Here is a 15,343-nt window from a genome sequence, read left to right as displayed (position 1 = left end):
TGGAAGCAGCAATGAAGAAGCATAACATCCATTTGGGGCAATCTTCAACTTCAACTTCATCTTCAGGAATGGCACTTTCTACATGTGGTTGTCAAGCATTTCGGTCTGGTTATGCATTAAATGTATCTTCTTCTTCTCATTCTCATGAGTGGCTCATTGATTCTAGAGCTTCTTATCACATGGCCAAAAACAAAGCCATGTTTTCTTCTTTAAATGATTGTAACACCAAAAATATATATGTTGGTGATGATAGATCTCTTGGTGTTGTAGGGACTGGAATTGTTCATCTAGACAATGGTCAGTTTAATGATGTATTATGTGTTCCAACCTTATCTTGCAACCTTCTATCTGTATATCAGATAACTCATTCAGGTGAAGGTAAAATCGTTGAATTTTCACCTCATGATGTTGTAATCAAGGACCTAAGAGATCCTAAAAAGATTTTAGCTACTGGCATTGCTGATGATTCTACAAGGTTGTATAAGTTTCACAACTTTGGGTCATCAAATCTTCCCTCAGTATTTGTTGCTCATAACGATGAAGTGAGCAAACTTTGGCATGAGCGATTTGGTCACTTAAACTATCGCTCCCTTCAGCATCTATGTAAAGAAAATATGGTGACAGGTCTTCCTATGGTATCTTGCAGAGATGGTGTTTGTTCCGGATGTGTACTCGGAAAACATCATCGGGACTGTTACACAGCAATTTGTCACTGTCATCCTGTCAGTATCCCTACTGTGTCATGAAATCAAATTCATCATGCTCATGCTCTCTAAACTGGCCAAATAACCCACTTTGACAAAGTTTTTGCTATCAGCGCGACTTTTGTCCAAATAACCGCGCTGATGGGCGCTCCATAACAGACCAAATGCGCTGCCAGCGCGGAAGTACACCTGTTTTCCGCCCTGATCGAATTTCATGAGCCAACGCGTCTTGCCTTTGTATTGAGTCGCGCTGACATGGCCTTCTCAGTTATTGAGGTGCGACGTCAGCGCGCCAGACCTGTTATAATCCGCGTTGATCCTGTTTGGGCGAATTTGTTCTAACAACCAGCCTTCCAGATGACTCCAGACCTGGTTGTTGGCCTTGTGAGTATCGCCTCCCTTCTATGGCATGTCTGTTCGACCCTTTGCAACTACTTCCCTCAAGGATAAGCTCATCCTTCCACCCTTTTAGGGGGCTCTTTCTCCTATATAAACTTCCACCATTACCATGAGCAGCTAGTTTGGAATAGCTTGGATTGTATAGAGCTTATAGTGCTCAGATTGCTGCTACTATAGGTATTTGGTGTGCTAGGTGTGGAAGTGATTGATTGCTTAGGGAAGGTTGTTTTGTGTTGCTTGTGTGAGAGAGAGAGAGTTGCTTGTCTTGGGAGAATAATTTCCAAAGGTGAATGCTTGGGACACTTGCTGACTGGCCCCTCCTGAGAAGGTTACCAACGTCAGAACATTTGGTTGTACTCTTCTCTGTTTGATTAATAATAGATGACTGCCATTATTGTTCCATTCTCATTTGTCTATGCGATGGTTAAATGTGAATTACATCTTTTCTGACTGATGTATGGTTACTTTTATTAGATTTCACGCTTGTGTTTGTTTCCTCTCTGTGTGTGCAAGTATCTATTCGCGGTGATCGCGGAGGATCGTGACCAGCCAAAGCGAAGGCGGCATCTCTTCGTTAAACAACAGTGCTGGAATCCAAGTAGGTGCTCTTTACCTCTTGTTTAATTGTAATTAGGAACATGCATAGCAGCATTGTTTGATTGTTGCTAGACCCTTGCTGGGCTAGTAGGGATCGCCTCTATCCGTAGAGGGGATTTACCTCTCCAACAGGGACAGTTTTGAAAAACGTGCCTCTTGGCACTCCTCAGCCCCTTTACAGCTTGTGCATAGTGATTTATGTGGTCCACTTCTTGTTGTTTCATTCTCTGGCTGCAAGTATTTCTTAACTTTCATTGATGATTTCTCCAGACGCACTTGGGTATACTTCTTAAAACTCAAGAGTGAAGTATTTAACACATTCTTGGCCTTCAAAGCCTTTGTTGAAAAACAATCTGGACATCAAATTCTTAAACTAAGATCTGATAATGGCGGAGAATATGTTAAAAACACATTCATCAACTTTTGCACTGAGAATGGAATACAAATGCAACATACTGTTCCATATACTCCACAACAAAATGGTGTAGCTGAAAGGAAGAATCGCACCTTAAAGGAAATGGCTAATTGTATGCTACAATCTAAAGGACTTGGTCTTAGTTTTTGGGCAGAAGCAATTAACTGTGCAAATTACATAATAAATCGAACTCCTACTAAGGCTTTAAAGAATATCACTCCAGAAGAAGCATGGAGCTCAATCAAACCAGATGTAAGTCACTTTCGTGTTTTTGGAAGTGAAGCATGGGCCCATATTCCAGATGAAAAGCATAAAGCTTTAGAACCTAAGAGTGAAAAATGTACTTTTGTTGGATATTCTGAAGATGTCAAAGGCTATAGACTTATTCCATTTAAGTCCAAAAATGTTATCATTAGAAGAGATGTAAAATTTGATGAAAATATATCGGCCTGCGAGCCTAGTCCGGCGGTTGTGCCACCTCTCCCTATCTCTTCTACTTTTGAAAACATTTCTTCTTCAGATGATGAAAGTGAGGATGACAATCCTCCCCCACCATCTCAGGATCCTCCTTCAACTCCTCAGCTTCCAAAATGGGTTCGTGCTACTCGAGATGCAACAGGTGATCTTGCCGGTGATCCTACAGATCAGCGACGTACACATTCTCAGTTCGAGAGAGCCTCTTCTTTACTGGCTCAAGCTCCAGTAAATTATGATCCTGACACCTTTGCAGAAGCTTCAGGCCATCCAGATTGGGAAGCAGCTATGAATGAAGAATATCATTCATTGTTGGCAAATGATACATGGGATCTTGTTCCTTTACCAAAGGGATGAAAACTTGTTAGATGCAAATGGGTTTATAGAACCAAGTATGGACCAGATGGGAAAGTTGATAAACATAAAGCTCGTCTTGTTGCTAAGGGTTTTTCACAGGTTGAAGGCATTGACTACACTGAAACCTTCTCCCCTGTTGCCAAAATGAACTCTATCCGCCTTGTTCTTTCCCTTGTTGTCTCTTTCAAATGGTAAGTCCATCAGATGGATGTTAAATCTGCCTTCTAGCATGGGGACTTGCATGAAGAAATCTGTATGGAACAACCCATTGGCTTCATACAAACAGACTCCAGCCTTGTATGTCGACTTAAGAAATCCCTTTATGGTCTCAAGCAAGCTCCTCGGGCTTGGTATGCCAAAATGGATAGCTTTCTTTTAGAATCTGGCTTTTCTAGGTGTCATTCTAACAATACTGTCTACACCAAGAAAGTGGGCAACTCTCTTATCATCCTTGTTCTTTATGTTGATGATCTTATCCTTACTGGTAGTGATCCCAACCTTATAAACCATGTGAAGTCTAGCCTTAAAAGGAAATTTGAAATGACAGACTTAGGACACTTACACTATTTTCTCGGTCTTCAAGTCTTGCAATCCAAGGAGGGTATTTCCCTTTCCCAGTCCAAGTATGCTTGTGATATTTTACGTCATTTTCACATGGAAGACTGTAAGCCAGCCCCTTCTCCCTTTCATTCTGGAGTCAAACTTTCAGTCACTTGTACTTCTCCTGAAGTTGATGCTACCTTATACCGTCAACTTGTAGGAAAACTCTTGTATCTAACTCATACTCGTCTTGACCTTTCCTTTGTTGTTGGCCTTGTTGCTCGGTTTATGCAAAACCCACGTGAAAGTCATTGGAAAGAAGCTAAAAGAATACTTCGTTATGTTTGAGGTACAGTTCAGTTTGGGATTCATTACAGTGCCGAAGCAGCTCCTCTATTGGTTGGTTTCACTGATTCTGATTGGGCTGGTGACCCTGATGATCGGAAGTCTACTGCCGGTTATGTGTTCACTCTTGGTTCAGGACCTATTACATGGGCTTGTAAGAAACAAGCTGCCATTTCTCTTTCATCAGCAGAAGCAGAGTATCGTGGTGCCGTAGAAGCTAGTAAGGAAGCCTTATGGCTTCGTCAGATCCTGTCAGAGTTTGGCTTTCAGCAGCAGCATCCGACTACACTTTGGTGTGATAATCAAAGTGCCATTCAGCTATGCAAAGATCCAGTCCAACATCAGCGCAACAAACACATTGAACTGCACATGCACTTCATCAGAAAGCTCATCCATGACCATGTTCTTGAAGTGCAATATTGTTCTACAGATGATCAAGTTGCAGACATCTTTACAAAGGCTCTCACAGAGGTGAAGTTCACTAAACTTCGATTTATGGTTGGAGTTCAGGAAGTTGTCACTAAGGGGGGATAGGCTCTAGTACCTCCTTCCTTCTCCTATTGTGTCATATTTGTAAATCCTTCAATCCTATCCCAAGTTGTTCTTAAGGGGGGATGTTAGGATATTCCGACACATAGGAAATAGCTAAGTACAACTTGGTCCTGACGATGAACCACACTGGTTGGTTCGAAACGCGTCGACAAAAGATTGGTTATGTGATTTTGTCGAAGATTATCTAAATAAAGTGTGTTTCTTTACCGTTGTACATTTTGTAACTTACAATCTGACGATCACGATATGTAGTGATCCGACTGTTCATTCTCTCCTCGGTATTACTGACACTTGATCTGTGGCTTGACACCCGATTGGTCCATGATTTCTATTTAAAGCGCATGGAGGGTCATTTGTAGGGTAATCCGTGCATGAGAGAAGCATATGTAAATTATCATTCTTTTATTAATAAATTACCTGAGGTGGCCGCGTTGGCTCAGGCCGTGGACTGTTTCCCTCTTTGAGGGTTTTAACCACGTCAAAAATACTGGTGTTTTGATCTGCGATCTGGTTGTGAGCGGTGTCCTTTAGTGTTCTGTCTGAGGAACTTACCCTGTAAATTCCTACAGTAGGTTATACGTACTGCAAGTTTTGTTTAAATTTGAGTTCTATTGAAGGTATTCACTTCCAAAAACTTTTATATGCTTAATATAGGTTGTATTCCTCTTGGGAGGATAATTTTGGTTCAAGAATAAAAAGATGGAAGGATATCATAATGTAACTCTTGACATACAACTATGATTAGAATACAAATTTTGCAATTAATAAAAATATTCTCACTACTCTAAAAAATGTATTATTTAAGTTAAAAAATATTAATTTTGAATTACTTTTAATCCATTTAATCTTTTTATATAAAAGGAAATGAGTTAATAAAGACTATCCCTTATCTATAACAAATATTATTATAAATGACCATATTCTATATATACATACACAACAATGCAATGAGTTAATAAAGACTATCCCTTATTTATAACAAATATTATTATAAATGACCATATTCTATATATACATACACAACAATGCAATGATATATTAAGATATTGTAATCTTGAAAATATCTAAATAAATTTAAATTAATAATTTTTGAGGAAAATATTTAACTAATTATAATGTTTTTTTGAGTTTTATATTTTGTTCTAAAAAATTATAATACATAATTTTACAACTTTAAATATAAGTTTATTCAATAAAATAATATTTGGTTTTTTTATTAGAATTGAAAATAATACTAAAAAAATATTCAACTACTTTTTATTTTAAAATATTTAAAATAGAATCTAATTTTTAAATTAAAAAAATATTCAACTACTTAAATGAAATATTTATTTTAAGATATTTAAAATAGAATCTAATTTTTAAATTAATATATAAATAAAACGAACATTATAAAACAAAAGATTTTTTAAAAACTTTTTTATTCAAATTTAATATTTTTTTACGATTTAAAATTAAATTTATAAAAATAAAATAAAATAAAATATTAAAAATTTTATCAATAAAATTCATATTGAAATTAAAAAAATAAAATATTAGAATTTTCATCCAAATTAATGTAAAGAATAAAATCTATATTAATTTAAAATATTAAAATTGAAAAAATTAAATATTAGATTTTTTATCCAAATTAATGATAAAGAAATACATATTGATTTATTTTATATCAAAATAGTTAATTAAATAAAATATATATATATATATATATTTTTCAAAATAGTTAATCAAATAAAATATTTAATTAAATCTATATTAATTTAAAATATTAAAATTGAAAAAAATTAAATATTAGATTTTTTATCCAAATTAATGATAAAGAAATACATATTGATTTATTTTATATCAAAATAGTTAATTAAATAAAATATTTTATTTTTTTTTTCAAAATAGTTAATCAAATAAAATATTTAATTTTTTTATCAAAATGGTAGATCTTTATTTTTATATTGTTAAATACAATCTATATACCGTGAAATTTTACATTATTGAATATAATTTTTATATAGTGAAATTTAAGAAATAAAATATTAAATTTATCATCAAATTAATGAAAAGGAAAGAAAATATGGGCTCCTATTTTGAACATATACGACAGTGTTGGTAGATTTTCCCCATAAGAATTTCGGTAGATCTTGATCATAGATCATGGTACAGGTGGCTTCCATAATTGTTCGATTATTCCTTTCAGCAACGCCATTCTGCTCAGGAGTGTATGGAATAGTTGTCTCCCTCTTAATCCCAACCTCTGCAAGAGTAATTGAATTCATTTGATTGATATTCGGTTCCATTGCTCGGAGGAGCCATGCCCAAGAGCCCAAGGACTGTGGGCAAGACTGTGAAGTGGTGCATCGCTCCACGTCCTTGCCTATGACCTTTGGGCCCATGGGTATGGCTCCAACTGCTTCACATCCCTACACACGACTCTCGGGCCCTTGAGGGGGGCTACCTTTCTTTGTGCAATTTTTTACATATTTGTACCACTGAGTATTATGATAAGTAACATTATCTAGTCCATTTCTTTATGCAATTTTTCTTTATATTTCTATCTCTACAATAGTCTTTCAGTGTGTCCTTGGTATATATTGAAAATTTTGACTTGGGCTGCAAGATGTTTAAGATGTAAAGCTTAACGAAATATGTTCCTTTAGGGAGTAAATTAATGAAAAATGAAATGATGTTTTGGGTTAAACTATTTTTAGAAATAGTATTTGATTTATTTATAGTCATAAGTTTAAATTTTATTTGAAAGTATATAATGTCACTTCTATTATTTTAACAATAGTAATTTTCTTATTAATATACTTGAGGGGTGGTAGGAGGGGGAGTCGCCTTTTATGTCTTTTGAGAAATCAAAGCTTTAGCATATGCATGGGGCTTGGGGAAGATGACAAATAATTAGGAAGAATTTTATGATTTACTCCAAGGCATTCTTCTTTGCAAAGAATTCCATGTCTCTACTTCCATTATGTTGAGTGACTGCCTTTAATAATTTAGTGTTTGTTCAAAGGATAAAGTTTTGGATATCTCATGAATTTGATTAAGAAGGTATCAAAATATAACCCAAAAATGAGTTTGAAGCACATTACAATTGATAATAACAATGAAGGAGATCAATGTTCCAACGAAAGTTGCAATTTGAAGTTTGGAGAGTTGATGGTTAATGGCCAATTAAGACCATCCTGAACGCTTTAGTGGATTAAGCATGAATCCTATGTTCAAATATCAAAAAAATTGAGGGGGTGTGCTAGTCAACTTGGCACTCCCGTGTTGTTAATGCATGCATACTCAAGCTTTTATGTGCCTCCATTCCCTTCAGACAGGTCACAATTATGCTACAATTATTTGTAGGAGTGGATTTACGATAGACATCAATGGGGGAGTTATGAAATAGCACGTTGATGAGAGTGGGGAGCAATGTGGGAACACTCACACGACGAGAACACAGTCTAATCAGTTGTAGGTGATGGAATATTTTAATGTGTATTCAAATTAATGTCATATTTAGAGGGATGGATATGTTTCTAGTCTCAGCTCCACATTGTTTTACGTTGCTTGTAGAAAAGCACGTTGGCCTCACCGAGACTGCACAAATGCTACGACATATTGGTCAGCTCCACCTGCCATTGTGAGAGCATGGAGACTATTTTCATCACAACCATCGACAAAGATTCTTTGATTCTTGTCCACTGAATTTGCATCAATTTCTTGGCCAAAACAGGGATCCCCACTATAAACTTGTCGATCATTTTCAGCTTTGGATTCTGCTCCTAAGGGTTGTGTACGTGCTCCTATTAGAATTGGATCTAGAGAATCCATTGTCCAAGTGTAGACTGAGCACTCCCCCATTATGCTCTGTCAGTGACCTAAACTCTCATAATCTAGGAAGATCCGAGATTGCGATGAAAAAATTACCAGTCATGAAGTGAAAATTGAAATAAAACCCATTAATGGTAGTGAGGAGATTGCAAAGTAAAGCGCTGAATGAAGAAGAAGAAGATGAATGAATTTCAAAATTCATGCGTGCCCAATTTCAAAATTCAAAATGAATGATGTATGGATGATGGTATGGGCATTGATGGTATGAGATGGAAAGTTGGTCAGTTCAAATGTCGAGGCTGCGATGGTGGTGCAAACTGAGACAGCGTTTGGATGAGTAACAGAATCATGGAAACAGGAAGATGAACAACAGTAGCAACACAAATACCAAGATGCCAGAAAAATGTGCTTTTCGAGTAACTGGTTTTTTTGAAAAGTCGCATTATAGACTACTCTGTACAAAATTGACAACAATGAATTGGTGTGAACAACCAAAGTGTACAAAACTGACAATAATGAATTGGTGTGAACAACCACTGCCAGTGGAAGTGAATTGGTGTGAACAACCACTGCCAATGGAAGTGAACTGGTTAGTTATATGGAGCAAACTCAATAATGGAACAAGCCCTTTGCGGCTTTAATGTTTCAATCAATCAATCATACGCCATAGTGGTGGTTGATGTACAAATGACAACAGTCAAGGTTGCATTTGTTTTTTTGTGGTTTTCTTTATTTTTCTAATAATTTTTTATATAAAAATTTTTTAATAATTTTTTTATAATATATTATTATAAGTATATATAATATTTTTTCGTATATTTTCTTATATATATAACCTATATATAACCTTTTAATATATATATATATATATATATATATATATATATATATATATCTTTCTTTTTTAATGGCCAAATGTCTAGCAACAAAATAAAGAACCTCCAAATAAACTTTTGTGGCTAAGCCTCAACCGAACGACAACAACTTGGTGAATATATGCTGGCCAACGGCCAGATCAAACTGCCTTTGTGCAGTGCTTGAGCAGCTAGAAGATCGAACAACTTTGATACCAATGTAATAGACAAAGTTCATATGATCTAATAATCACCCTATGAGTGACCTCAGTGAAGATTTATTTAACAAAAGGTATTACAGACCCATGTGCTGGTGTGTGTTCTGTGTTATTGAAACAACGGATCGATCAGATTGCCAATACACAAAAAATAAATGGAAAGACAACAGAGAAATATAGTAAGCAACACAAAGACACAAACTATTTTTAATAAGGAGTTCACCCTATTCTCCAGGGCTACGTCTTTGGTCCAGCTTCAGTGGTGGCCTTGTTTTATTATGTCTTTGAGCAGAGAAATTACAATACAGGGACTCAATATGAGTTCTCCTGAAGCAGATTTTTGCTTGGCATGGTGGTTCTTGGATTCCCCAAGCCGCTTGGAGTACACAGACTCTTGTTCTTCCTACCAGCTCTGTGACCCTCGGTCTACAGTGGAAAAAGCCAACTGTGATGCTCAATCTGAACAGATTCCTCTATGGGAAGGCTTGATTCTTCAAGCTCTTTGGTGCTCGATGCCGCTTATGGTTAGCTCGGCCCTCTGTCTCCTCTGCTTGGCTTTACTGCTCTCTGTGCTCAGTCCTCCTCTCAGGGTTCACTGTTCACTGTCTCTCTTGGTCGCTTGGACTCTTCGATCTCAATCTCTCTTTTGATCTCTTGATGTTGTCTCTGTTCATGGCTTTAACCATCCAGCCTCCATGCCTATTCGTTTCCTCTCCCGCCTGCATCGATTCGCCTGTCACCTGTGTGCTTGGAATTCCCTGTTCGGCGTCAACATGAACACTTGAGAAGTAGCCATGCATCCCCATCGGAACTGCGCCAGCTCGATCGTCGATTCATTGCTTTCTCCACGATGGCGTTCAATGGATCTCAAATCCCCTTAAATCACGGCTTAATTCCCTGTCAATTCCGCTCTGTCTATCGGACGCAATCTCAGTCGTCCGATCTGGGCTCCTCCAGATCCAACGTCATTCGCACGTCGAGCGCGGTTGACTTGCTCGACCGATAACGCACGATCACGGCGGTTTTTCTCTCACCTCCGCTGCCACACGTCGATCCCTGAGGGTGCTCGCTCCGTTTTCTCCAAAATCGCTTATCGTTCAAGGGCACCCCGGGTAAAACCGCCGGTTTCGAGGTCGTGGGTCCCACCTTTGTACGATGGCGCTTTTTCACTTTTCCGCCCACGGTCCCTTAGTTCAAAACGTGACCAAGCGCTTAAGACCTACCATTTCGGCCCTGTTTGCCCAGCATCGAAAATCAGCTCCTTTTCCCGATCTGGGGCTCCCAGGGGCTATTTTGACCTCCTGCGCAGTCTCCATGGGCCTCGGTCAACGCGCTTTGACCGAGGTCCTCGTCGTTCCACGCCAGCTGCCATGGCCACTGGTTCAGGGTGTTTCTGATTGCTGTTTTGGATTCTTCAAGGGTTTGTCTCGTCCCGATATAGTCATGGTCTTATCACAGTCGTTTATGAATCCAATTCGGATCACGGCCTCCCAACTGAAAAGCTTTTGTACCACCAAAAGTTGGTTTTCTTCAAGCATCGACTAAGTGAGGGAACTGTTGTCTCACTTGTCCAATCTCAATCCACTTCGCACTGCTCGGCTTCGAACCTTTAAGCCCAATTCTGAGGTATTCCACCTGTCCACTGCACATCGTCCTTACCTTCATGTCCCTCACTGTATCTTGCTGCAACTCATTAAGATATTCAGGTAGTAGGTCATCAACAGAAGGTAATTGACTCTGCTCTTCAGGGTCCTCAATCATTGAAGGTTCAAATAATCTCAAGCAATCTACGTTCACGACTGAGTAGATGTGCATGCAAGCCGACAGATCAAGGCGAAAAGCATTTTCACCAATCTTCTCAAGTATCCTGAAGGGTCCATACCTGATAGGTTTTAGCTTCTTACCTTCACCTTGCATCCTGTCCTTGCTGATATACAGCCAGACTTGATCTCCAACTTGAAAACTATGCTCCATCCGATGCTTATCATCCCTAGCCTTGTACTTGGCCTGGCTCTTTTCCAGCTGTTCCTGTAATGCCTGGTGGATCTCCTGGATTTGTTCAATGAACCTAGCTGCTTTGTCCACATCACTGTGTCCATCAACCATGGTATATTTACCAAAGACAAAATCCAAGGGAGACCTTGGTATGAAACCAAAGCAGGTCTTGAAAGGAAATCTCTGGGTAGAAGAGTGTTTGGCTCTATTGTAAGCATGTTGCACATAGCACAAGTGCTCATCCCAAAACTTAGGGTGTTTGCTGCAATATCCTCTCAGTAACTGGATCACTGTCCTATTAACTATTTCTGTTTGGCCATCTGTTTGTGGATGAAAAGCTATGTTTTTCTTTAATTTGGTGTCCATTAGTTCCCACAGACTAGACCAAAAATTCCCCACAAATCGGGTGTCTCGATCAGATATAATAGAAGTGGGTAATCCGAAATGAACCCATACATGTTCAAAGAATAATTTTTCAGTTTGTTCAGCTGTAATCTGTTTACTACAGGGTATCAAAATACACATTTTGTTGAACCTATCCACAACAACATATAGATAATCATGACCTTTCCTAGATTTAGGCAGTCCTCCAACAAAATCCATGGAAATGCTTTCCCAAGGGTGAGAAGGAACTGGTAATGGAGTGTATAAGCCTAATTTCTGTTACTGGGCTTGCTTTTGGCACACATAGCACACCCCTTTATATATCTAGAAACTGTCTCACTCATTCTTGGCCAATAACAGAACCTTTGCAGTTGTGCAACTGTTTTACTTACCCCAAAGTGACCTGATATCAGAGAAGTGTGTGCTTCCCTAATTATCTTTGCTCTCTCAGTTTGTGGAATGCAGAGTTTCCCACAATGGTATAAGAGTCGGTCCTTCACATGATAGTCCAATTCTTCTACTCTTTTGCCTTGACTCAAAGTTGCATATACATCTTTAAAGTCCATATCCTGAGCATACTATTCTATGTAGCTTTCATGTAGCACAAAATTATGCTTAAGTATGGTAGATGCATTTATAATGGGTCTAGATAACATGTTTGCAACCTTGTTATGTATGCCCTTTTTATATCTGATGACTAAATGAAACTGTTGTAGAAAACCCATCCATCTGTAATGTCTTGATTGTTGCAACTTAGTTTGGGAGTGTAGATATTGAAGTGGCTGATGATCAGTATGTATTACTGTTTCTTTGCCCATTAAGTAATGTTTCCACTTTTTCACACTCTGAACTAATGCATACAATTCTTTATCATAGGTAGGATAGTTGACTACTGCGGGATTAAAAGTCTCAGAATGATAACATATGGGTTTATCGTGCTGTGCCAACACTGCTCCCATGGCATAGTCACTGGCATCAGTTTGGATCTCAAAGGGTCTTTGTAGATCTGGCAGTGCTAGTACGGGTGTTGTACTAATTTTTTCTTTCAAGGTGTTGAAGGCTTTCTGCTGTTTGCCTCCCCACTAAAACACCTTGTTCAATCCTGTCAAAGCATGTAAGGGAGCTGCAATAGAGGAGAAATTTGAAATGAACTTCCTCCAATACTGTGCTGCTCCTAAGAAGCTTCTCACTTCTGTAGCAGACCTTGGTTTAGGCCAGTTTACAATGACTGTCGCTTTAGAGGGATCTATTTTCAATTCACCTCCTCCTACTATATGACCCAAATAATTTAGAGAGGTTTTTCCAAATTCACATTTGGAGAGTTTAACATGAAGTTTTTCTCTTTTCAAAACATCTAATGTCTGCTTAACATGCTTTAAATGTTCTTCCCACGTTTTACTAAAAATCAGAATGTCATCCAGATACACAATAACAAAAGCATCAAGAAAAGATCTGAGTACATCATTCATTAATCTCATGAAAGTAGCAGGGGCATTGGTCAAGCCAAAAGGCATAACCAGCCATCCATACAATCCCTGTTTTGTTTTGAAAGCAGTCTTCCATGCATCTTGCTCTGCAACTCTGACCTGATGGTATCCACTGTGCAAATCCAGCTTGGTGAAATAAACAACTTCTTTCAATTGATCTAAAAGATCATCTATGCGAGGAAGGGGATAACGATTTTTTATCGTTATTTTATTCAATGCTCAGTAATCAATGCACATTCTCCACGAGCCATCTTTCTTTCTCACCAAAACGATTGGTGACCCACATGGTGATGTGCTAGGCCTGATGAACCCTTTCTCGAGCAATTCCTGCACCTGCTTCTTGATTTTAGCATTCTCTAAAGCAGATAAGCTGTACATCCCAATGTTAGGCAAAGGAACATCTTGCTGCAAAATAATATCATGTTCTATTCCCTTTTTGGGTGGCAGACCTTGAGGTTCTTGAAACAAGACATCATACTCTGAAACAATATTTTCTATATCAGCTTGCTGATCAGAATTACAGCCCTCAAATACATCGGTTTTATCATTTTCTTTTCCTTTACAACCATTAGTAAGAATTGTTTGCACGAATTTATCATTCTTTTCATTTGTCATGAGTTTATGAGAGTATAATTATTCTTGAGCTTATGAGCTCTTACAAAGTATTCGATTCCATCTTTAACAAGTAGATACTTGTTCTCAGCTCTATAGAAAATAGCCTTTCTATCATACAAGTAAGGACTTCCTAAAACAATTCCACATATATCCAAAGGAATTACATCTAACTCAACCTCATCTACAAATGCTGACCCAAAAGAAAACTTGAGTTTGCACTGTCTAGTCACTTGTAGTTGTGCTTTATCATTCAACCATCCTAATGGGTATGGTTTCTTATGAGGTGTAGTTGCTAATCCCAATTTCTTTACAATTGCTTCAGAAATCAGATTTACTTGTGAGCCACTATCAAACAAAGTATCAATCTTTTGATATTTGGAAACAACTCGAATATGGAAAATTTCACGCCTTTTTCTCTCATGTTCTTCATCAATAACAAATTGAGCAGAATTACTAGCAGATGCTTCAGAATTCTTACCTTTTATACCTGTAGCTGCAATGATTGTTTCATCTCCCGAGTCTCACCCCAAATCCTTCTGAATAGCTACAGCAGTCATCTTCTTCTTGCCCTCGGACTTCTTAGGTCTCAGCTTTGGATGCAGAATCCAACAGTGCTCATCATCATGCCCCTCCTTTTTACAATGGGTGCATGAGGCTTTGCCTTTCTGTGCAGTGTTAGCCTTCCTTGCTTTCCACTTCTGCTTTCTTTTCTCCTTGATCTTGCTTACAGTGGGTTGGGATGGTCCCCTAACTTCTGGATTTCCATTCTTTCCTCTAGCTTCTACATGAGTAGCTTGTACATATACTTCATCTATACTAGTGGGATTAAACATGAAGATAGTGTGCCTCATGTAGCTGTGTAGACCACCAATGTACTTCAAAAGAGTTTCTAGAGAGTCTAATGGAATACCTAACATCAATGCTCTCTTTCGGAATTCTTGAGTATACCCTTGTACACTTTGCCTTTTCAACTGCCGAAGAGTTTGCCAACTCATCATGGCTTGTTGCATGTAGGCCAATGGATAGAACTGCTTTTTGATTGCAGTAACAAATTCACTCTAGACAAAGATGGTCTTACCATGCTTCCTCATATCAGCTTGGGTTCTGCATTCCCACCAAACCAAGGCAGTGCCCCTAGGTGAAGGCTTGCCAGCTGAATCTTGCTCTTGCCTGAGTCTGTATTTTGTACTCTGCAATACACATCAATTTGTCTTATCCAGTTGTCCAACTTCTTAGCATTCAACTCTCCATCATATATATGCAAATCAAATTTAACATCTAACTTAATCAAAGATGCTTTCTTATTATGCATAGGGCTACTAGGAGGTGTAGGGAAGCTTTTTTCTTTCCCCTTTCCTTTGGAGTGGTCATGGGAATGAGATTCATCTTCTTATTTATCTTGCTTAGAGCCTAATGAATCTTCACCCTTACGCTTTCTAAAGTCCCTATACATCTCTTCCACCATGGAATTTATAGCTAGGAAACTTTCTAGGAATTGAGTCTGGCCCTACAGAACCTCCTTCTGCCATTGTCTATCGAGAATAGACTCTCCCAATTTCAGGATTAGTTTCCACCAATTCTCCTTCTCCTA

Source organism: Pinus tabuliformis, chromosome 5_1 (assembly GCF_031772625.1).
Source record: "Pinus tabuliformis cultivar Carrire ecotype Pingquan chromosome 5_1, CPIR1, whole genome shotgun sequence".
Classification (NCBI taxonomy): Eukaryota; Viridiplantae; Streptophyta; class Pinopsida; order Pinales; family Pinaceae; genus Pinus; species Pinus tabuliformis.
This window is presented reverse-complemented; position numbering follows the sequence as displayed.